At 47.9% G+C, this 24,271-nt stretch overlaps 1 pseudogene; it reads left to right on the top strand.

The window, feature by feature from the left end:
- The window catches only part of LOC135889358 (zinc finger protein 850-like), a 473,854-nt pseudogene that overhangs the window by 3,960 nt on the left and 445,623 nt on the right, over positions 1-24,271 (top strand).

The following is a 24,271-nucleotide window of genomic DNA, read 5'->3' as shown; positions in this document are numbered from 1 at the left end:
ACAGGAGGTGGGAAGGTTTGTGCAGTCTGGTTCGGAGGTTGGAGCGGGGCAGGAAATACACAGGGTGGGGAAGGGAGGAGGCCAGGGGGTGGCAAACCTGCTGGGATCTGTTTAATGAGTGGCTTAGATTCCAGGAACAGGAATTGTCCCTCCCCTTTTGGGTCAGAGGGAGGCCGCAGCACCTGCCTCATCTCAGGGGAATTAGCAGAGTCCCGACCACCCTACCAGGCGAAACCCCTGTCAGTATCTGGGTCCTGATCCTCAGGCAGGAGCAGGGCCCCCAGGGAGTCTGTGGGCTCTAGGCCCTTAAGTGGGGCAGAGCAGACAACGCTTTAGGGGTCCAGGCCTCAGGCAGGGCGGGCACCATTGGTTCAAGGCCCCACCCCTAAGGCAGGGTGGAGTGGTGAACAGTCTAGCACCCTGGCTTTGGCAGGTGAACGCTGGCCTACGGTGGGCAGGCTGCCACCCCAGTGGTGGGGGCCCGGGGCCTACCTGACTCCACCAGTCCCAGCCCAGGGCCTAACAGTAGTGGAGTGATCCGCCGCTGGGTCAGCAGGGAGTCCAGCCGCAGTACGCTGACCGCGCTTCATGCTGCCCCGGGCCACTTCCTCCCTCCCCTCCCCTCGGGGCGTACCTGGGTCAGCGGCGGGCCTCTCTGCCCGGGGTCGGTAGCCAGTGGCAGTCACGGCAGCTCCCCGGGTTCCTCCGGGAGCAGGGTGTCTCTTGGCTCCAGCAAAGCCACAGCCTGGAGCTACCAGGATGCATCTGTCTCAGCTCCAGCTGAGCTAGGGGCTGGGCCTTTTATACCTCCTGTTCCCCCGATCCACTGCTGGGTCAGAGGGAGCCCCCTCCGCCCCACTGCAGTGTGGCCAGTTCTCTCTGGCTGCCCTGCTGGCTGGAGCGCTCCCTGGCTGCCGCTGGCTGGCCTGCCCTGCCCTCCGGAGGGACGCGAGGCCCCACCACCCTCCCTGGGGTCTCCTGGCTGCCTGCTGCTGTGGGCGAGGAGGAGGAAAAGGAGGAGTCACAGCGCGGCTGCAGGACACGGGGGAGGGGGTTTGTTGCCGGACTGAGGGACTCTTCCATCTCTGCTCCTGTGCTGGTGGGAGCTACTGGGGTTGTGGGGAGGGGGCATGGAGCCCTCCCCACCACCCCCACCTACCCTCTGGACTGGCTCTTCACCCCTCGCCCCCCTGCTTCCTTCACGGCCTTCCCCACCCCCCTCGGACTGGCCCTCCCTTCCCCAGCTCTGTTTGGCTAGTGGGCTCCCCCCCCGCTTGCCCACCAGCCTCTCTGCAGCAGTTTGCCCCCCTTCCCCTTGCTGCCTGCCCCCCTGCCCCTTACTGCCCATTTTCCTCCCCCCCCCCCGTCCCTCTTCCGCCTTGACCCCTTGGGAGTTTGTGTTTGTTTGCCTGCCCCTCCCCCAGCCTGTCTTCAGTCTGCTCCCTTCCCCTCCACTGCTCCCCTCTCGCTCAGCCCCCGGCTGTGTGCGCCACATTCCCTCCCTAAGCACTTGTGCCCCTTTCCCTTTTTTACATTACGTCCCCTCCCGTTCACTGCGCCCCCCCATTGGTATTGTGGTCCCTCCCCTTCCCAGTGCAGCTGGAGGAGCAGGTACCCCCACCCTGCCCCGCCTCGATTGGCACCTTCCTGCCCTGCCCGCAGCCTAGCGGGGAGGAGTGGTTGGCCTTTCCCCTTCCCCCCCCTCTCGTTCCCCCCCCCTCCACCGGTGCTCCCTCCTGCCCCTTCCCACAATGGCGGGGGAGAGTGTGGGTGGGGCCCCTCATGCTGACCCTGTGGCCCCCTCCTGCCAGCTCCCCCCTCTCTCCCTGCTGCTAACCTCTCCACCACCACCGCCGGCCCCTCTGCTATCGCCCCGATAGGGGGCGCCACCAGCGAACACAAGAACGGATTCTGAGGCTGCCGTGGCCCCTGCCCCCTCCAATTTCAGGGGAGCCCCCTTGGCCAGTAAAAAAGGCCCGGAAAGAAAAAGGGCAAGAGCCCCATTCGTAACGTGTAACCTCCCTTGTGGTCGGGGCCGTCCCCCCATCATCCACCAGGGGACCCCCCTTCTCCTGCTATTCCCTCCACCAGCTCTGGGGGTGTCCCTCCCTTGACCCCAGAGCATACGCCCAGGTGGCTGCAGCCCCTCCACACACCACTACTTCATCTGCCGCATCCAGTTCCATCCCTGGCGGCCGGGGCCCCTTTCCCACTCTAAGCAGGGAGCCTGGCGTCCATTGCCTCCTGGTGCCGGCCTCTCCCCATGTGGAGACCTACGTGTGGGCGTTGGCGCGGGTGGTGGGGCCCACGGCCGCGGTGGCGACCTCCAAGATGTACAGGAAGGTCGTTGTCTTTCTGGCATCGGAGGCCACTGCCTAGGAGGCCCTGACGGTGGGGGGCGTATATGTTCCCACTGAGCCCCTGGAAGACCTGGGCGTGCGGGTGGAGTTTACCTCCATCCCACCCTTACTGCCCCATGCTGCCCTACTGCCCTTCCTCTCCACCCTGGGGAGACCCCTTTCTGTCATCAGCCCTCTCCCCCGGGGCTGGAAGGACCCCGCCCTCTGTCACGTCCTGTCCTTCCGCCGGCAGCTCCAGAGCCACGCTAGAGGGGTCCTTTCTGGTGTCCCACCATGGGGCCCATTACAGGGTGCTCTGCTCTTCGGGGGAGGTCTGGTGCTACCTCTGCCATGTCCAGAGGGACTGCCCCCGGCACGGAGGGGTGCCTGGGACTGCCGAGACCCAGGAGGGTGCCGGCCCTGTCATCGCTGGTGGCCCAGCTCCTATAGTCGCCTCTCCTCCTTCTGTCATTGCTCCCACTCGGGCCCCGGGGGTAACCACCCGTCGTGCCCAGACGAGTGGGTGGGCCCCACCTCTGTCGGACGCAGTGCAGTGGGGCCCATGGAGGAGAGGACAGCAGGGCTGCTGCCGGGCATGGGAGAGGGCCCACCACGGGGGAGGTATCCCTTCCCCCCGGCTCCACCCTGTTGTTCAGCCCTCTGCCTCCACCTTGGAGGGCTGGGAGCTCAGACAGAGCTCAAACGCGAGGCCCGGGCTCACCACCTGCCTTGACGCGGAGGGGACCCCCGCAAGACTGAGGGGAGCTGCTACTGCCGAGCCGTCCGTCCCACCCCCTCATAGGGCCCAGCAGGGGGAGCCAGCTGAGGATGCTGTGGAGAACGGCACCGCCCTCCTCCTGGAGTCCCTCCCTGGGGGGCCTTGGATGGAGCCCTCCCGCCCCCTCGGTTGCTGGTGGGGAGGAGATTTTCGCTCCAGTTTTCAGCAGATGGAGGCCCTGGGTGTGACCCCGGTCACCCAGCGGGAGGATGCCCCCTTGCCAGAGGCCTCGATGTGGGGGGGGATTAGTCACGCTGCCTCCTCCTCTCCCTCCCCTACCCCAGGCCGCTGCCTCCACTCTCGGTCCTGGGGTGTTCTTGGGCTCGTCCATCTGCCCAGCCACAGACGGCACCAAGCCACGCCCCTTGTGGCGACGCCCCTTGTGGTGACGGACAGTGCCGAGCGAGTGGGTCCCGAGCCCTTGTAACTTACGTCGCTCAGGAAGGTGGCGTCCTCATACCCCAGAGTAACATTATGTATGCTGACATAATCTGTAGTGTGTATCTATCTTAAGATACCAATTAGGGCTGTCAAGCGATTAAAAAAAATAATTGCGCTTAATCAGACTGTTAAAAATAATAAAATATCATTTATTTAATATTTTAGGATGTTTTCTACATTTTCAAAGATATTGATTTCTATTACAACACAGAATACAAAGTGTACAGTGCTCATTTTATATTTATTTCTGATTACAAATATTTGCACTGTAAAAAACAAAAGAAATAGTATTTTTCAAGTACTGTAATGGAAGTTGAATTTACAAATGTAGAATTATGTACAAAAAATAACTGCATTAAAAAATAAAACAATGTAAAACTTTAGAGCCTACAAGTCCATTCAGTTCTATTTCTTGTTCAGCCACTCGCTCAGACAAACAAGTTTGTTTACATTTGCAGGAGATAATGCTGCCCGCTTCTAGTTCACAATGTCACCTGAAAGTGAGAACAGCCATTCACTTGGCACTGTTGTAGCTGGTGTTGCAATGTATTTACATGCCAGATGTGCTAAAAATTCATATGTCCTTTCATGCTTCAACCACCATTCCTAAGGACATGCGTCCATGCTGATGACAGGTTCTGCTCGATAACGATGCAATGCTATGCGGACCAATGCATGTTTATTTTCATCCTCTGGGTCAGATGTCACCAGCAGATGGTTGATTTTCTTTCTTGGTGGTTCAGGTTCTGTAGTTTCCGCATTGGAGTGTTGCTCTTTTAAGACTTCTGAAAGCATGCTCCACACCTAGTCCCTCTCAAATTTTGGAAGGCACTTCAGATTCTTTAACCTTGGGTTGACTGCTTTAGCTAGCTTTAGAAATCTCACATTGGTACCTTCTTTGCATTTTGTCAAATCTGCGGCAAAAGTGTTCTTAAAACGAACAACACGTGCTGGGTCATCATCTGAGACTGCTATAACATGAAATATATGGCAGAATGCGGGTAAAACAGAGCCGGAGACATACAATTCTCCACCAAGGAGTTCAGTCACAAATTTAATTAGCACATTATTTTTTTAATGAATGTCATCAGCATGGAAGCATGTCCTCTGGAATGGTGGCTGAAGCATGAAGGGGCATACAAATGTTTAGCATATCTGGCACATAAATATCTTGCAATGCCGGCTACAAAAGTCCCATGCAAATGCCTTTTCTCACTTTCTGGTGACATTGTAAATAAGTGGGCAGCATTATCTCCTGTAAATGTAAACAAATTTGGTTGTCTTGGAGATTGGCTGAACAAGTAGGACTGAGTGGACTTGTAGGCTCTAAAGTTTAGTTTTTGAGTGCAGTTATGTAACAAAAAATCGACATTTGTAAATTGCACTGTTACAAGAGCGAGCTTGCACGACAGTTCTTGTATGAGGTGAATTGAAAAATAGTATTTCTTTAGTTTATCATTTTTACAGTGCAAATATTTGTAATAAAAAATAATATAAACTGAGCAGCGTACACTTTGTATTCTGTGTTGTAATAGAAATCAATATATTTGAAAATGTAGAAAAGCATCCAAAAATATGTAATAAATTTCAGTTGGTATTCTATTGTTTAACAGTGTGATTAAAACAGCGATTAATCGTGATTAATTTTTTTGAGTTTATCGTGTGAGTTAACTACGATTAATCGACAGCCCTAATACCAATAGAAACCTAATGACATCATGTTCATTAATATTATTGCATGGTGTATGCATGGAGGACAAATTCAATATTATAGATGTTGCAAATGATGTTCTCAAAGCGTGTCTGCCAGCCAGGGTTGAAATTACCCCACCCTAGACAAAGGCAGGTGGTTCTGTTACCTTGAAGGTACTTTCAAGGTACATTAAGAGACAATGGGAATGCAATTTACATAAAAGAAACCATCAAACTAACAAGGGGCAGAGGTAACCACTCAGCATCTTGGTGGGAGAGGATATCGCAGGAACAGACCAAATTCCATTTTCGCAAACACCAGCAAGGGAATAAACCACCATGGAACTTCCTTCAGCACTAGACTCCAGGCCTTCCTTACAGCTTGAATGCCCTTTACTTTAGAGGGGAACCTTCAGAAAACTCCCTTTCAAAAGTTCACTGAACTATACAAAAGAGAGGCAGAGAATCCCAAGTTATCTTCCACTTAAGAAGACAAAGGAACCAAGCCCTTTGGACTTTGGGGGAGATATTGAGTAAGGGGGTGGTCTGCCCTCTTGCTGGAAAGTAGCGTGGTAAGAATCTTACCTTGAGCCAGGACTGTAGTTTTATTAGATCCTAGTCTCCAGATAGGGTGACCAGATGTCCCGATTTTATAGGGACAGTCCCGATTTTTGGCTCTTTTTCTTATATAGGCTCCTATTACCCCCCATCCCCTGTCCCGATTTTTCACATTTGCTGTCTGGTCACCCTATCTCCAGAAAGCATTTTTCACTTTCACTTGCTTGTAACCATTTCTGACTTTCTCCTTTATACTTGAACTCACCTTAATGCTTTTGTTACTAAACTTGTTTTAATCTTAATCTAAACGAATCCGGTGCTGTCTTTGAATTCAAGTGCTAGCCAACTCCAGTTGAAGTGATAAGCTGGGCCATTTGTCTCTTTTGAGGAGAAAACAATCCTTATTATTCCTCTGAATGATCCAGGAAAAAGTAGCCATTGCAGAGCACATGGTTTCGGGAAAATTCAGCTGTTGCTATCTCTTGCCAAGTGTATTCAAGGCTGGTAGAATCCAGAATGTGCCTGGGGTGTAACAAGCAGGCTGCTGGTCCAGGGTTACTTATCACACAGACACTCAGTGCGTCCTTGAATGCTGGCTGGAGGCATCCAGACAAGGGAGCTCCTGCAGCAGAACATTGAAAGTCACCCAGGATTACAGACGACACAACTCCTCACGGGTCTGGATTGCCCCTAGGATGTGAAAATGGCCTAGGTTGGTAGTGAAACATCTCGAGAGTCCTGCTCCCCCATCACCATCCGCAATAGCCACAATCTCTCTTCTCTGCAGGCGCCTTGGATCTTGGGCTCCATCATTCCTGAAGTGACCTGGCCTGATACTTATTTTTCACATTCTGCTTGTCCAGAGGAATTGGAGTCTGTTGCTCCTGGATTATAGGGGCTAATTTCCCAGCATTCCCCACACCCAGGGATTTTCATACTCCCGCCCATTACACCTGATTTACTAGATTCCCTAATGCTGCAATAGGTGCTTTCCTGACATCTAACAGTGGTGAGATCCTGCATTCAGTGATATCCCTGCCCTTCCTATTCCTTACTCCACCGAACCCCATCAGCCCAGGCTGACTGTTCCCAGATTCCCCAGGACTCTCTCATTGTCTCTGGACCTCTCTGTCAGCAAGAAGCAGAGCCAGGGAGACTTGCCCTCTGTGTGGAGTCTTCACTTTCTGAGACATTCATTTACCTTCTGTGTGTTTTAAAAGCCCTCTTTGATAATGTGTGTCTGTGACATTACCCAGGGTACACTCTGGACTGTTGAACAGCTGTCCCCCATCAGTTCTCCAACCTGGGATGCCTTTCCACACTGCTTTGCTGTGAGAACAGCCACTCTTGGGCAGCTAACACACGTTCTCCAGCATGTAACTCGCTCCCAGCGACACAGTATTGAGTGCTGCTACTCAGCCACTCGTGAATTACACCCCAGGGGAATACCGGCACATTCTCTAGTCCCAGATTTCCCCCCAGAAATGTGTCTTGCACTCTCCAGCACACTACTGAATAATACAAGGTCATACAAAGTCTGTCACTTCATCCGTGGGAAATGACAGGCACCAGGCTTGTTATCCCAAGCGGAGTGTCTCACACTGTAATCCAACAATAAAGTTGTTTTATTGTTTTATCTATTAACTACAGAAAGAAAAGATTTTAAGTGACTACAAGTAATGAGGCATAAAAGGCAGAATTGCTTACAAAAGAAATAAAAGATGAAACACAAACTAACGTCTAACTTCACAAGCTAAAACAGATGCACAGCAAATATCTCTCTCTCCCAGTATGCTGTGACAGGCTGGGTTTCCTTTCAGCCAGGGGCCCCGCCTCCCGAAGTTCAGTTCTTCAGGAGGAGTTGATGTCATGAGCAGACAGAAAAGGGGCAGGAGAGAGAGAGAGTATCAAGTGTTTTCCTCACCTCTTTTTATAATTCAGTCCTGGGTGCTAGAAACATCTTCAGTTTTCAGTTGAGTCATGGTGACAGGCTCCATGTGTTGTCGATGTGAGGTTCAAGTCCTCCCTGTGATGGAATGTAAATTTCTCGCTCACGCCTTCCCCCTGCTGCAGAATGGCCACTTAACCAGGTGTTAGCCGTGCTGTCTCGGAGGAACTGGTCTGCGGGTGTTCCCCAGAATTCTAACATTTTTTCTGTAACATCATGCAGTAAAATCTTATATCTTTTGTGACGGGGTCAAGCCAGCCGGCTACAGGAGAGTGGTGGAAGGCGGCAAGTATATTAGTCCCAGGATAAGCAGGTTCCTTTTCCCCTGGTAACTGAACAGGGGTTACTCCAGGTTAATTAAAACACCTGGGGCCAGAACTTAAGCGCCTCCCCTCCAGCCAGATAGGAGCACATGATAGGTGCTGTGGGAGGCAGGCACGCTACTGGAGAGCTGGGCGGTGCAGACGCTGACAAGCACCAGGAGGGAAACCCCACAGGTACAAAGGTAAAGGGCAGGGCAAACAGCCCTTCCAGGTCCTGGAGGTTTGAGAGAAGAGAACCCACCAGAGGGGAGAGACTGAACTGGGTATCTGGCCTGTCGCCACCATGCCCAGAGGAGCTAGTAGTGATTAAGAGGCTTCCATCCCCCTTCCGCCATCAAGAAGGCTGGGAGAAACCCTGCTGAGGCAAAGTGTGGACAGTAAACCCAGGGGTGTGGGGAAATCCTGAGAGGGTGAGGAATACTCCAGCCTGCTGCTAAGAGGAAGTACGGAACCCACTGAGCTGGAGAAGGAGCTCTGTCACACTTTATATATGCAGTGTTTCTACTTTAATACACAGTTTAGCAAGATAATAATGTTCAGCGTATTATGAGTTTCCAGATGATACTCGACAAGGCAGACTTTGTACAAAATATATCATAGTTTTGCAAAAGAGTGAATACAGGGTTACAGACTGTCACAGTGTCTGTGTGTGTTCCCAGCAGATGTGTGATTACAATCCCTCATGAGCAGAGCGTTCTGCACCTTTGAGGACCTGGGGAGCTGGGCCTGGGATTTCACTGGTTTACTAAGGACTGGGTTTTAAATAAATAATTATTTTTCACGACAAAGTCTTATGAATTCACCTGATCTCCTTTGTTTTCTTTCATCTGAGCAGGCTTTCCAGTTTCCAAACCTGATGTGATCTCCCAGGTGGAACAAGGGGAAGAGCCATTGGTCCCAGACCTCCAGGATTCAGAGGAAAAAGAGATCCTGAGAGGTCCCTGCACAGGTGAGGAAAATTTAAACAACTCAGAATCTGTAAGTGCCTGAGCGAAAAATCTGGGGATACCCTACCAAGACCTTGGGAGCTCTCAGTTCAGGATTGTCCCCAGCAGGTGTCGTATCGTCAGGGCAGATACAGCTCATGGCTTCCTACAGATGCTAACTGATACCTGGCAGTAGCTTCCTCCCTTCCATCTGAGAATTTGGATGGGATGTGAAGGCTGAATTTTGGGGAAGAGTTAGGGGAATTGAGTTCCTGTTTTTTGACATCTCTCCAGCACTTATTTTGGCTTGGTCTTCCCTTGTCCAGCCCAGTTTCAGGTTTCTCTCTCTGTCCCAGCAGGTGATGCGATGTTGAGTGAGAATGAGGAGCAGATTTCTCAGCAGGAAGATCCTGAGCAAGTGGAACCACATGGAGCATTATCAAAAATATCCAAAAGGAACATGTGCAGAAGTCATGAGCAGGGAAAAAACTGTGAGATTCAGCACAGAGCAGAGAGAGAGCAGGGAAACCAGCCAGGGGAGAAACTGAGTACATTTATTTACTGTTGGGGAACTCACAAGGACCACAAAGAAACCACAGCTCAGCAGAAAATCCTCAGAGGAAAGAGAAAATATACATGCACTGAGTGTGGGGCAAACTTCAGTGACTGCTCAGCCCTTATTGCTCATCAGAAAATCCACACGGGAGAGAAACTCTATGAATGCTGTGAGTGTGGGAAAACCTTCAATCGCATCTCACACCTCACTCGACATGAGATAATCCACACAGGAGAGAAACTCTATGAATGCCATGAGTGTGGGAAAACCTTCAATCGCAGCTCACACCTCACTCGACATCGGAGAATCCACATGGGAGAGAGACCCTATGAATGCAGTGAGTGCGGGAAAACCTTCAATTGCAGTTCACAGCTTACTAGACATGAGATAATCCACACAGGAGAGAGACCCTATGAATGCCGTGACTGTGGGAAAACCTTCACTCTCAGCTCATATCTTACTACACATGAGCGAATGCACAGGGGGGAGAGGCCCTTTCAGTGCTCTCAGTGTGGGAAAAGCTTCACTAGGAGCTCATCCCTTATTAGACATGAGAGAATGCACACGGGAGAGAGACCCTATAAATGCTGTGAGTGCGGGAAAACCTTCACTTCCAGCTCAAACCTTATTCAACATCAGAGAATCCACACAGGGGAGAGGCCCTATGAATGCAGTGAGTGCGGAAAAGCCTTCAATTGCAGCTCCGAGCTCACTAGACATGAGAGAATCCACACAGGAGAGAGACCCCATGAATGCAGAGAGTGTGGGAAAAGCTTCACACTCAGGTCAGATCTTACTACCCATGAGAGAATCCACACAGGGGAGAGGCCTTTTCAATGCTCTCAGTGTGGAAAAAGCTTCACTAGGAGCTCAGACCTTACTAGACATGAGAGAATCCACACGGGAGAGAGACCCTATGAATGCTGTGAGTGTGGGAAAAGCTTCATTTCCAGCTCAAAACTTATTCAACATGAGAGAATCCACACAGGGGAGAGGCCCTATAAATGCGGTGAGTGCGGGAAAGCCTTCAGTTGCAGTTCAAAGCTCACTAGACACGAGAGAATGCACAGGGGGGAGAGACCTTATGAATGCTGTGAGTGCGGGAAAACCTTCACTTACAGCTCAGATCTTACTACACATGAAAGAATCCACACAGGGGAGAGGCCCTTTCAGTGCTCCCAGTGTGGGAAAACCTTCACTAGGAGCTCAGACGTCACTAGACATGAGAGAATCCACACGGGAGAGAGACCCTATGAATGCTGTGAGTGCGGGAAAAGCTTTATTTCCACCTCAAATCTTATTAAACATCAGCGAATCCACACTGGGGAGCGCCCCTTTAAATGCGGTGAGTGCGGGAAAACCTTCAATTGTGGCTCACAGCTCACTCGACATGAGAGAATCCACACGGGAGAGACACCCTATGAATGCTGAGAGTGCGGGAAAACCTTCAATTGTGGCTCACAGCTCACTCGACATGAGAGAATCCACATGGGAGAGACACCCTATGAATGCTGAGAGTGCCGGAAAACCTTCACTCTCAGCTCAGATCTTACTAGATATTGGAGAATCCACATGGGAGAGATCCTATGAATGTGAATTCGGGAAAACCTTCAATCAAAGCTCATACCTCAGTACTAGGGCTGTCCATTAATCACAGTTAACTCACACGATTAACTCAAAAAATTAATTACAATTAAAGAAATTAATTGTGATTATTCAGTTTTGATTGTGCTGTTAATAGAATACTAACTGCCATTTATTAAATATTTGTGGATGTCTTTCTATATTTTCAAATATTGATTTCAACTACAACACAGAATACAAAGTGTACAGTGCTCAGTTTATATTTTTCTTAGATATCTGCACTGTAAAAATGATAAAACAGTATTTTTCAGTTAATCTAATTAAAGTAATGTAGTGCAATCTCTATAGTGAAAGTGCAACTTACAAATGTAGATTTTTTTGTTACATATCTGCACTCAAAAACAAAACAATGTAATACTTTACAGTCTACAAGTCCACTCAGTCCTACTTCTTGTTCAGCCAATCGCTAAGATAATCAAGTTTGTTTACATTTACAGGAGATAATGCTGCTCGCTTCTTATTTACAGTGCCAACTGAATGTGAGAACAGGTGTTCATATGGCACTTTTGTAGCTGGCATTGCAAGGTATTTACATGCCAGATACGCTAAACAGTTGTGTGCCCCTTCACACTTCGACCCCCATTCCAGAGGACGTGCTTCCATGCTGATGACACTCGTTAAAAACACGAGTCACAAATTTAATTAATGCATTATTTTTTTTAATGAACGTCCTCAGCATGGAAGCATGTCCTCTGGAATGACACTACAGGATCATGACACTGGTCACATTACACTATGGGGTCATGTGACCAGATCACCTGATAATGGACTCCCTCTTGGAATACCAATGTTTTTCCACTGAAAGGCGTGGGGACCAAGCTTGGAGACAAATGGTTCCTGCCATATGCAAAAGATATTTAAGGCAGGAGAGTGACATCATCGGGGTTCTTCACTGACTCCCTATCCCAAAGAGATTCCCGGAAACACCTAAGAAACAAAGTCTGAACTGGGGGGAGAAGTGCTGGATGCAGGCTACAGGGGTTTCTAGCCTGTGAAAGGAATTCCTGGGGTTTTTAAGCTGCAAGTCAGGGCAGCTGGCCCCTTAAGAATCTCTGCAATTAGCTTAAAGCATCATGTAGGGTGAGAATTTGCTATTCATAGCCAATCTCTTTAATATATTAAGTTTAGATTGTGGTTTTGTGTATTTGCTAAGTAATTTCCTTTGATCTGTTTGCTATCCCTTATAACCACTTAAAATCTATCTTCTGCAGTTAATAAACTTGTTTTTGTTTTGTCTAAAACCAGTGCGTGGAAGTCATAACTTGTGGCAGAAAGCTGTTGTATATTCCCTTTCCGCATTGAGGGAGGAGGCGAATTTCATTAGCTTACACTGTACAGTTCTCTGTGCAGCGCAAGGCGGTATAATTTTGGGTTTACCCTCTGGGGGGTGGTGTCTTAGGAAATGGGAAGTGCCTTAGCTGTGCCTTCCCAGGCAGGGACCGGTTAAAGAACCCGTGTGTATGTAGCTGCAGCTGGGTGTGTCCCTACCTGTATGTGCGCTGGTGGAAGTGCATTGTGAAGCCTGGAGGGGTTGGCAGCTTGTCACAGCAGTACAGCGTGAGTGGAAACCCAGGCTGGTGGGTCAGGGGGTCTCAGTGGTGACTCAGTTCCAGGTGGCACCCCAGGGGGGAACCCATCACACTAATTGAAATTAATATTTTTGAAAATGTAGACAGCATCCAAAAATATTTAAATACATGGTATTCTATGATTGTTTAACAGTGCAATTAATCATGATTAATTTTTGTAATCACTACTCACTGCACATCAGAGAATCCACACAGGAGAGGGATCCTATAAATGCTGCGAGTGCGGGAAAACCTTCAGTTGCAGCTCCCAGTTCACTCGACAGCATTGAATCAACACGGGAAAGAGACCCCTTGAATGCTGAGAGTGTGGAAAAAGCATCACTCGGAGCTCAGCCCTTATCAGAAGCTGCAAGGGAGCTAAACACCATTCTTAAACTTCATTGCACCGTGACCCCCTTCTGACAACAAAAATTGCTACAGGATTCCCCCCTACACACACACACGGAAACTGAAGTCCAAGAGCTTCAGCCCCAGGCGGCAGGGCAGTAGCCTGAGCCCCGCCCTGCAGGGGGGATGAAGCCACAGCCCAAGTCCTGCCATGTGTGGGAGCTGAAGTCCTCAAGCTTTGGCTTTAACCCCAGGCAGTGGGGCTTGGGCTTTGGCTTCAGTCCAGGGTCTAACGCCAGCCCTGGCGATCCCCTTAAAATGGTTTGAGAACTGCTGGTTTAGTCAATATTGTCTCATGATCTGGGGAAGAGAATTCCACAGTAACTGACTTGGAACTAGACAAAATGCTCATGTACAGTATTTGGTTCCCAGAGGATTTGTAACCCAGGCCCTACAGAAGGTATCTCCTAGCTAATCCTATGTTATGGGAAATGCTGCCCTTCACGATGCAGATGTGGAGAAAATAGAAGTGGGGTTTTTGTTGGGTTGGTTTTTTTGTTGAATTTACCCTAACCAATGTCACAGCAAGGATCTTTCTAGCAGCTGGAAGTATAAAAGAGGGAAAACGACACCACTTGGCCTCTCCCCGCCCCCCCCCCCCCCCCCCCGCTCGTATCAACACCTGAAAGATTGTCTGGAGGACAAAGACTTTGAACTAGGGAGATTGGTCCCAGGCTGGAAGGGAGTTCAGTCTGAGTATTGAGAACTGTGAGCTGCCTGTAACGTCCATTAGGGTGAGAGACTGTTTGAGTCAAATCTTGCTTAGTCTGTTAAAGTTCAAATTTAGACTGTGTTTCTAGTTTTATTTGGTAGGTAACCAATTTTTCTCTCTATTCATGCTACTTATAGTCACTTCAAATCTGTCTGTAGTTAATAAATCTGTTTTATATTTTACCTAAACCAGTGTGGTTTTGGTTGAAGTGCTTGGGGAATCTCTGCTCAGGTTACAAAGGCTGGTGCATGTCCACGTTCCTTTGAAGAAATGGCAAATTCATGAACTTGCACTGTCCAAGGGAGTCTTGAGTATGTTTCTGGGGTGTAAGGCTGGGGACTGGGGTGATTGGCTGGTGCCTCTCTGTATTTTTCATGAGTGGCTCGGGGAGCATTTATGCAATTTAGCTGAGTGCGGGGCTCCACGTGCCAATGGCTGCGTGATCACAGTGCTTGGCAGGGTTTGCTGCTTGTCACTGACATAGCATTGTGAGAGTCAACCCAGGCAGGAGAGTTAAGGAGGCACAGTGGTCCCACAGTGCCCGGTTGTACCCCAGGGATCCCATCGCAGGGGGTTAGGTCAGTATAACTACGTTGCTCAGACGTGTGGATTTTTCAAACCCTGAGCAATGTCGTTATACCGATATAGGACTGTAGTGTAGACCAGACCTTAGATTTTCTGTTGTGTTTTATGCATTTGCATCACTTCTCCTCTACCTCCTCCTCCTGTGAAAGATTAAGAAGTGTGAAAATACAAGAGGTGTTTCTCATGATGCAAATATTCTCACTTGCGAGACCCCTTCCACCAACACACATGGCAGAAGATCCCAAAATAATACAGTTCTGGGGGTACATGTGGTACCGTTGTAGAAAAGTTTCCTAAATTAGCATCCTCACACCTTCCTTGGGGACCCAGTGGTAAGACACATAGGACCAGCCTCGTCTCTGGCAATGCCAAATGAGTCTGATGGTCCAGGTTCCTCAACGCTTGACATTGATGGTGAATAATAGAGCTGAAGGGTCAAATGTTGAGTGGCTAAGTTTCCAACTAAGAGACTAACGGCAGGTCTACACTATGGGGTTAAGTTGACCTGAGTTACGTGACTCCAGCTATGTGAATAATGTAGCTGGAGTCGATGTACCTTAGGTCGACTTACTGTGGTGTCTACACCGCGCTGGGTCAATGGGAGAAACTCTCCTGTCAACTTACCTTATGCTTCTCGTTCCGATGCAGTACCTGAGTCGACGAGACAGCGATTGGCAGTTGATTTAGCGGGTCTAGTGAATACCTGCTAAATTGACCCCCGGTGGATCAATCACCACAGCGTCAATCCACCAGTAAGTAGAGACAAGCCCTTAAAAAATAAAGAAGATGAAAAAAGCCAAGAGCTGGTGTGACGTTATTGACATAATCTGGGACCATATAGAACATGGTTGCAACCAAGGTCCTGTAGTGGCACCCAAATCTTGTATAAAGGGGGTCAAATGGGGTGTCTAAGTCAAGGTTATGATTTACTGGTTATGATTATGCTGTCTATATGTGTGTAACAATTTTGTAGTTGAAGTTATGAATATTGGCTCTATACTATCTGTATTTCAAACTTATGCTGTGCTTCTGGGTGACATCCCAGACAAGCTGGTGTTAGCTCTGCCTAGCCTGCTTGATGGCCCATTAAGCACCATCAGCTATACAATTGACCCATTGGGAGAAGGCAGACACACCTTGTGACTCAGCAATGTATGCAGGAACTGGCCCATGTGACTCCAGATTCCATTTTGCTGTAATTTTCCACAGTAAGAACAAAGAGGTGTTCTTACACCTGGAAAAGACTATATAAGGCTGATGCCTCATCTCCATTTTGTCTTCAATCCTGCTTCATACCTCTGGAGGAACTTTGCTACAAACTGAAGCTCTGAACAAAGGACTGAATGACCCATCCCAGCTGGGGATGTTCCAAAGACTTGATTTGATTCTGCAGTTTATTCTATCTCCGCTGCAAGCCTGAACCAAGAACTTTGCCATTACTGTATGTAATTGATTCCATGTAACCAATTCTAACTCTCATCTCTATCTTTTTCCTTTTATGAATAAACCTTTAGATTTTAGATTCTAAAGGATTGGCAACAGCGTGATTTGTGAGTAAGATCTGATTTGTATATTGACCTGGATCTGGGGCTTGGTCCTTTGGGATCAGGAGAACCTTTTTTCTTTTATTGGAGTATTGGTTTTCATAACCATTTGTCCCCATAACGAGTGGCACTGGTGGTGATACTGGGAAACTGGAGTGTCTAAGGGAATTCCTTGTGTGATTTGTGGTTAGCCAGTGGGATGAGACCAAAGTCCTCTTTGGCTGGTTTGGTTTGCCTTAGAGGTGGAAAAACCCCAGCCCAGGGCTGTAACTGCCCTGTTTTAAGCGATTTGTCCTGAATTGGCACTCTCAGGTGGGTCCCGCCAGAACCGCATCGTTACAGCTGGAAAAACCTAGCGAAAGCTGCTTCCACATGGTGGTTTGCTCTCTTCTGGGGTCTGAGCACTCTCCTGAATATTCATGCCAGTGCCCAAACTTCCGTGCCTATACCTAATTTCCTCACCCCCATAATATTGGGGTGCACTTATCCTATAGGCTAGCACAGTCATACCTATTAATGCCAACAAGCTGGTTCTCAAAACCTGTTGCTCAAACCAGTTTCTGGTCGTTACGTCCATGTTCTTGTGGTGTACCTTGTGGTTACTGCTAAGTCCCAAATGTCTTAGGTAGACATGTTTAGTTCCTCAAAATCCAAAAGGGTAACTACAAGGCCATTTATCTATGCCAAAGGTCACAAGCCAAATTTATGCTAATTTACTTAAGCGAATCATACAGGCCTGTAGGATCCTTGCATTACAGCCAAACATAATAGAATAATCCAATACAAAAATATAAGATAAATATAATAAAACAAACAGCAAACCAATAAATAAAGGCAGGATATCATAAAGCAACCAGCATGCCAGCCCCATGGGCTACACCACTGAAAAGGAAATTAAAGGTGAAGTTATGGGTTAAAGCAGAAGAAACTAATTATGTGATCACCTGAATTATATTGTCTCTTTTGTTTTGTTTTGTTAGTAATACAGGAAGTGTTGGTTAATCCTGACAAGTTTATTAATATAATTTACCACCTTTAGCATAAGGAGTTCTGATGTAAAACCTCACTCCAAAGGCTGGGATGGGGAAATGTGTGTGGGAAATAGTGTAGAAGAGACTATTGGCCTACTATAGATTATATTTTATTTGTATTTCAAATGGAACTTATTTTGTTTAGCTTCAAAGTCGATTTCTACTGAAAGGAAAACTACTTGAGAAGACAAGGTGTATAAACTTTTACCCAGTTAGACTGTAAGGGTCCCTGAGTTCCCCACTTCTCTTATTTGCCAAGGAAAGACAGGACATCTGTCATAGGATGTCTCCATTCATTTTTAAGCATCGTGATGGATGCATGATGCAGGTTTTCTGTTACACATTTTTGCTACCAGTTATTTTTACAGGTGCTGACACCTCTTTTCCTTTTGAGGAGACCAGCTGGTGGAGCACGACCATGTAACCCTCAGACTAGGCTATGGAAACCTCCTGAAAACTGGCCTTGTCTTTTTCTTTGGATATCTCTGGGGTTCACACACACAACTTCCCATAATGCAATGTTCACCATCCCATAATTTTATACGTTTCCAATATTTTTGCACCTTTCCCCCCCCCCTGAATTCCACAAACCTCCATGGCCCTCCTCGCTGACTTCCATTTCTGACAGATGCATGGAGCCTGCCCGGCTGTGCACTATTGTTACGAGCGATGCAAGCCCGGGGCGCACAATCCTACAGCATTTGCGGAGCCACAAGAACAGACGTGGGGGGAAATCATCATTCTGTGCAGAGCAGATCAATTCAAGCTTGTGGGTGGCATTCGTGGAGCAGCTGCAGATGGTGGAGCTCCGGCTCTGGGCCTGAGAAACAAGCACCAACTGGTGGGATCACGTCGTAATGCAGGTTTGAGGTGATGATCAGTGGCTGCAGAGCTTTTCATAGATTCATAGACTTTAAGGTCAGAAGGGACCATTATGATCGTCTCGTCTGACCTGCCCATCGCAGGCCACAGAATCTCACCCACCCACTCCTGTATCAAACCCCTAACCTATGTCTGAGTTATTGAAGTCCTCAAAGTGTGGTTTAAAGACTTCAAGGTGCAGAGAATCCTCCAGCAAGTGACCCATGCTCCATGTTGCAGAGGAAGTGGGGAAAAAACTCAGGGCCTCTGCCAATCTGCCCTGGGAGAAAATTCCTTCCTGACCCCAAATATGGTGATCAGCTAAACCCTGAGCACGTGGGCAGGACTCACCAGCCAGCACCCAGGCCTGAGGGCATGGTTCCTCAGATGGAGGTAACCTTTGAAGAGATTGGAGATGAGCTGTGGGTAACAAGAAGGTGGGAACAAGTAACCTCTTCTCAAGATGTGGTGGGAAACTGCCAATTCCAGTTCAGGTGGCACTCCAATGGCTGGTTCACGCACAGGTGGCTAACTTAAGGGCGTTGCAGAGAAGCCTGGAGAAGTCTTTTCTTAGGATGAGGTGACTAATTTGGAGAAGTGGGTCTTAAGAGAAATATTTTGGTTTTCTTGGAATTACTCAGCTGGAATATAAATGAGTAATAGAGGATTTTAATTGTAATGTACATTTCAGTAGAGAAAAATATATGTTAATAATTCCATATCTAAAAATGTGTGTAGATGCTTGTTTTTTAAAAAAATGTTGAAATGTATAGCAAGCTGTTCTTCTTTATCTACCTTGATAGAAGAATAAAGATTTCAAATTTTAAAAAAATCTCTCTGTGTGTCCCCACATTTAAAATAGAGATTACAAAATGGTAGTAAATTGTGAGAAGAGTGACCCAATCCATCACAACTAACTACCCCTGGGCCAGAGGCTGGGAAAGGTGAGGGAGAAAATGGAGACAGATGCGGGGGAAGAGGAGGGGGGTGCAGGGGGCGGAGCTGGGGGAGGGGGATGCAGGTGAAGGAGTTGGGGGATGGGGAGGATGGGGGTGCAGTGGGGTGGAGCTGGGGAGGGGGTGCAGGTGGGGGAGTTGGGGGGATAGGGAAGGATGGGAGTGCAGGGGGCGGAGCTGGGGGAGGGGGTGCAGGTGGGGGAGTTGGGGGATAGGGAAGGATCAGGGTGGAGCTGGGGGAGGGGGGTGCAGGTGGGGGAGTTGGGGGGATAGGGGAGGATGGGAGTGCAGGGGGTGGACCTGGGGGAGGGGGTGCAGGGAGTGGAGTTGGGGGGATGGGGGTGCAGGTGGGGGAGTTGGGATGGGGAGGATGGGGGTGCAGGGGGTGGAGCTGGGGGCTAGGGGAGGATGGGGTGGAGCGGGGGAGGGGGGGCAGGTGGGGGAGTGGGGGGTGTGATGGGTTGGATCACAGAAACCCCCTTGGAGCTGCCACCCGATGTGCAAAGACTACCCCTGCTTCTGTTTTCCCTGCCAGCTCAGGCCTCCAGCACCCTGTCTTGCTGAGCCAGACACTCCCGTCTGCTCCAACACAGACCCAGGGTCTGAATCACTTGTCCCAAAGCTGCAAGTTTACCTGAAAACAGCTCACAAAAGTGTGCTTGTCCTTAGCACTCAGATGCCCAACTCCCAATGGGGTCTAAACCCAGATAAATCCGTTTTACCCTGCATAAAGCTTATGCAGGGCAAACTCATAAATTGTTCACCCTCTATAACACTGATAGAGAGAGATGCACAGTTGTTTGCTCCCCCAGGTATTAATACACACTCTGAGTAAATTACTAAATAAAAAGTGATTTTATTAAATACAGAAAATAGGATTTAAGTGGTTCCAAGTAGTGACAGACAGAACAAAGTAAGTCACCAAGTAAAATAAAATAAAATGCGCAAATCTATGTCGAATCAAACTGAATACAGATAATCTCACCCTCAGAGATGCTTCAGTAAGCTTCTATCACAGACTGGACACCTTCCAGGCCTGGGCACAATTCTTTCCCCGGTACAGCAATTGTTCCAGCTCAGGTGATAGCTAGGGGATTCTTCATGATGGCTCCTCTCTTTGTTCTGTTCCACCCTGTGACAATGCGGTTCTGGCGGAACCCAACTGAGAGTGCCAACTCAGGACAAATTGCTCAAACAGGGCAGTTACAGCCCAAGGCTGGGGTTTTTCCACCTCTAAGGCAAACCAAACCAGCCAGACTAAGAGGACTTTGGTCTCACCCCACTGGCTCACCGCAAGTCTCACAAGCAATCTCCTTAGGCACTCCAGTTTCCCAGTATCACCACCAGTACCACTCGTTATGGGGACAAATGGTTATGAAAACCAAGACCCCAGTAAAAGAAAAAGGTTCTCCTGATCCCAAAGGACCAAGCCCCAGACCCAGGTCAATATACAAATCAGATCTTACCCACAAATCACGCTGTTGCCAATCCTTTAGAATCTAAAATCTAAAGGTTTATTCATAAAAGGAAAAAGATAGAGATGAGAGTTAGAATTGGTTAAATGGAATCAATTGCATACAGTAATGGCAAAGTTCTTGGTTCAGGCTTGCAGCAGCGATAGAACAAACTGCAGGTTCAAATCAAGTCTCTGGAATACATCCCCCGCTGGGATGGGTCCTCAGTCCTTTGTTCAAAGCTTCAGTTGTAGCAAAGTTCCTCCAGAGATATGAAGCAGGATTGAAGACAAGATGGAGATGAGGAATCAGCCTTATATAGTCTTTTCCAGGTGTAAGAACACCTCTTTGTTCTTACTGTGGAAAATTACAGCAAGATGGAGTCTGCAGTCACCTGGGCCAGTCCCTGCATACTTTGCTGAGTCTCAATGCATATTTGCCTTCTCTCAATGGGTCCATTGTATAGCTGATGGTCCTTAATGGGCCATCAAGCAGGCTAGGCAGAGCTAACACCAGTTTGTCTGGGATGTCACCCAGCAGCATAGCATAAGTTTGAAATACAGACAGTATAGAGCCAATATTCATAACTTCAACTACAAAATTGATACACACATATAGACAGCCTAATCATAACCAGTAAACCATAACCTTGTCTTAGACACCTCATTTGACCCCCTTTATACAAGATTTGCGTGCCACTACAGGACCTTGGTTGCAACAATGATCTATATGGTCCCAGATTATATCAATAACGTCACACCCCCAACGCAAAATTGATGCAGGAAGGGATGACACAAACATCACTGACTGCATCCCAAGAGCTCCCCATCCTTGGGTTTGTCTCACTACAGTATTGGGGTTAGAAGCCATATTAGAGTATAACAGAAATGGTTTATCAAAATTATGTTCAATAACATGATTGAACCTCTTTACAAACTCAAGGTAAAACTTAGTTAGAACAATAGTGGATTGGATCTGCTCTTGCAGCATGGTTCCTGTATGTCTCATGTGATCTTGCCAAGAGCTAAAGAAAACAGCTACTTTATCCATACAAGCTCTGGCAAATGTTTGGAACCCAGTTAACATTAAATCAATGTAGATATTAATGATGTTCATAGTACAGGAATCTTGGCATTTAGCCGTGAAAGCAATATGGTAGTGTGCCTCGGTTTCCCTTTTTATACAGCACATCAGGTCTGGAATGTCTTTTCCCCGGTGAAAAGTTCCAAGACTGTTTACAGGCATTACCTGTGAAACACCAGTATAACAAGGCCTTTTAACATAACGTGTGTTCTCATGTATTCCTTTTAACATGTTCAAGGGATTTTCCAACAGATTAGGAACATTGTACATTCTTACAGTTCTTGGTACTAGCAACACATTAGTTACAAAATCACCATTAGCATTAACAACAAATCCATTGCAAGTGTCCGTCTACAATTATGGTGGTCATGCCACAGCTTTGGCTCAATACCATTGGAATTTGGGCATTTTAGGGTTAACCTGTTGCTTCCCTTTGCAAAATTCAGTTTTCTCTTTCCTCCTTGTCCTGCAGGATGAAACCCTGATTTCTCTTGCTTAACCGAATTCACTGGCTGATGGGGTGGGCTCTCTGTGCTAACAGCTATTAGCAAGTCCTTCCTCTCCCAGCCAGGCAAGTAATTTGCATTACCACAGATAGGAGCCAGTCCACCAGTTTTCATATGCTTAACTGCTATCATTTCCAAGGCTGGACTCTGTCTTAAAGAGATACCACACAAATCCAAAGAGTCTGAGGGTGAGAGTGTGCTTGCTCTCCCCTGCATCCTCAAGCATTCGGCCATAAAACTGTTCTGCTTTGAAACACCAGTAACCAAATCTGTCCTCAGACCCTGAAGCACAGACTGCTCACTTAACGAATTAGCATGGAGACAGTCCTGTCCCAACACCATTGTCTTCCCAACAAGCTGGCCACACACAGCCACTTGGTTATAGGGCTGCTCAACTTTCTTAACAGCTCTTACTCCATCTGAGACCTTCTCAAAGCTACCCACACTGGATCTTTCAAAAGGAAAGTCAGTGGATCCATTCACAACAGAAAATTTCTGGCTGTTAGGAACTGAAACTTCCTTGATTAAATCACTCTCACACCCTTCAGTTGCAGTGAACTGCTTGCACAGATTACCATGAGGATTCCTTTCCCCAGGAGCTTTTCTAAGCAGCAATTCACCCTTCACAGAAATGTTGCCCTTACCCTCTTCACCTAGGGCTTGCTCTAAAGGAACACTTCCCTGAGCAACAACAGACTTTTTCTGGGTCTTACTTACACCCAGGATCACCTTTGGCCCATCAGGCAGATTTCTACACAATCCCCTTTCAGGCAAACCCATAGACTTCCTAGATAAAAGGTTAGAAACATTTCCCTTCCCTTTGCCACACACAAGTTCAGGAATCCTTTCCTTCTTGCTACAAGTTTCCACACCATCAGTAGGTAACACAATCAAACCACCCTTCTGCTCTCCTCGTGCCCTGGCTAGGATATCACCCTGATCAGACAGAGTTGCTACACCCTTTTCCAGCCACACATTAGCAACAGGTAAAATACAAGCACCAGAATTGTCTGGTCTCTGGGATTTTGCCATGACACTAACTGGATGTAACCTAGTTCCAGTGCCATTCTCCCCAGCAGACACAGACTTAGGACCATTCCCTTCCTGGGCTTGAGTTGAATCCAGAACCAACTCTGAGACAACTGCACTACTCTCAACCATCACAGGCTGAAAGGCACCTTCTGTCTGCTCCACAGACAAAGAGCTGGAGACACCTTTGTTACCAGACACACAGCTCGGGATTTCATTTCCCTTGTCCCAGCACACAGGGCTGTTCACAGACAACTGCTTGGAGACTGAGGTAGCTTCCTCCATAGGCAAGTCAATACCCCTGACAGATACAGGCACATTTCCTTCACTATCAGTATTCTCCACACAGGAAACAGGTAAGGTATAGGGACATTCATCTTCCACTATCCCTGCCTTCCCAAACTGCTGACTAGACAAAGCCATTAGCTCACAAGGCTGCCTTGGCTCCTCCAAACTTTTCCTGCCTTCCTCTCCTTTGTCCCAGCACACAGGGCTGATTACAGACAAAGACTGGGAGAGTGGGGCAGCTTCCTTACCAGGCACCTTGCCACTCCCAACAGATAAACTGCTCTTCTTACTACACTGAGCCACGGCCAGCAAATCACAGTTACCCTTTTCAGGTTCACTTTTACAAGTTGTACTAGCCACCAATGCATCACCCATCAAAAATCCACCCTTTCCTTCCTCAGTTAGGGCTTCCACCTGACCATCCACTTTAATCTGCTCCAGAGAAACATTTTCCTGCCCACTAAGATTTTGCTGCTCTTGATTTAACTCCAGATTCACTTCTGAGACACTAGACCGACATTCAGAAACTTCATTTACAGACAAATAGCTCTTCTCAGACAAACCTTTGGAGCAACCCTCCCCAGGCAAATCATTGCCCACAATAGACAGAGGTTTAAGATCATTCCTGTCCTGTGACTGACTACCTGGACTGAACAAAGCTTTAACATTTTCCCCAATCAAAAGATCTTTAGGCAATAACTTCCTTACGCCAGCTATAACCTCATGCTTAGCACCATTCCATTCAAGGTGGATTCTGGCTAAAGGCACACGTACAGTAAACTCATAGAGGACTACAACATTCACACTCTGATTTGGTAAATAATCTTCCTCTTTGACAAGATCTGCTTTAACAAGAGTGATGTTAGAAGCCATAATTTGCCCTAAACAGCTTTTACCATTGACTTTTACATTCTCTGTGAATTTTTCACTACCACTCCCATACAGAGCATTGGCACAAGTTATGGAGCCACCCTCTACTGAACACACAGTAACAGAATTTACATAAAAGGTGGCAGTGTTGGGGTACATTTGGTTACACCC

The sequence above is a fragment of the Emys orbicularis genome, chromosome 15 (assembly GCF_028017835.1).
Source record: "Emys orbicularis isolate rEmyOrb1 chromosome 15, rEmyOrb1.hap1, whole genome shotgun sequence".
Lineage (NCBI taxonomy): Eukaryota > Metazoa > Chordata > Testudines > Emydidae > Emys > Emys orbicularis.
Note: the sequence above shows the minus strand (reverse complement) of the source record. Positions and strands in the feature narration are given on the sequence as shown.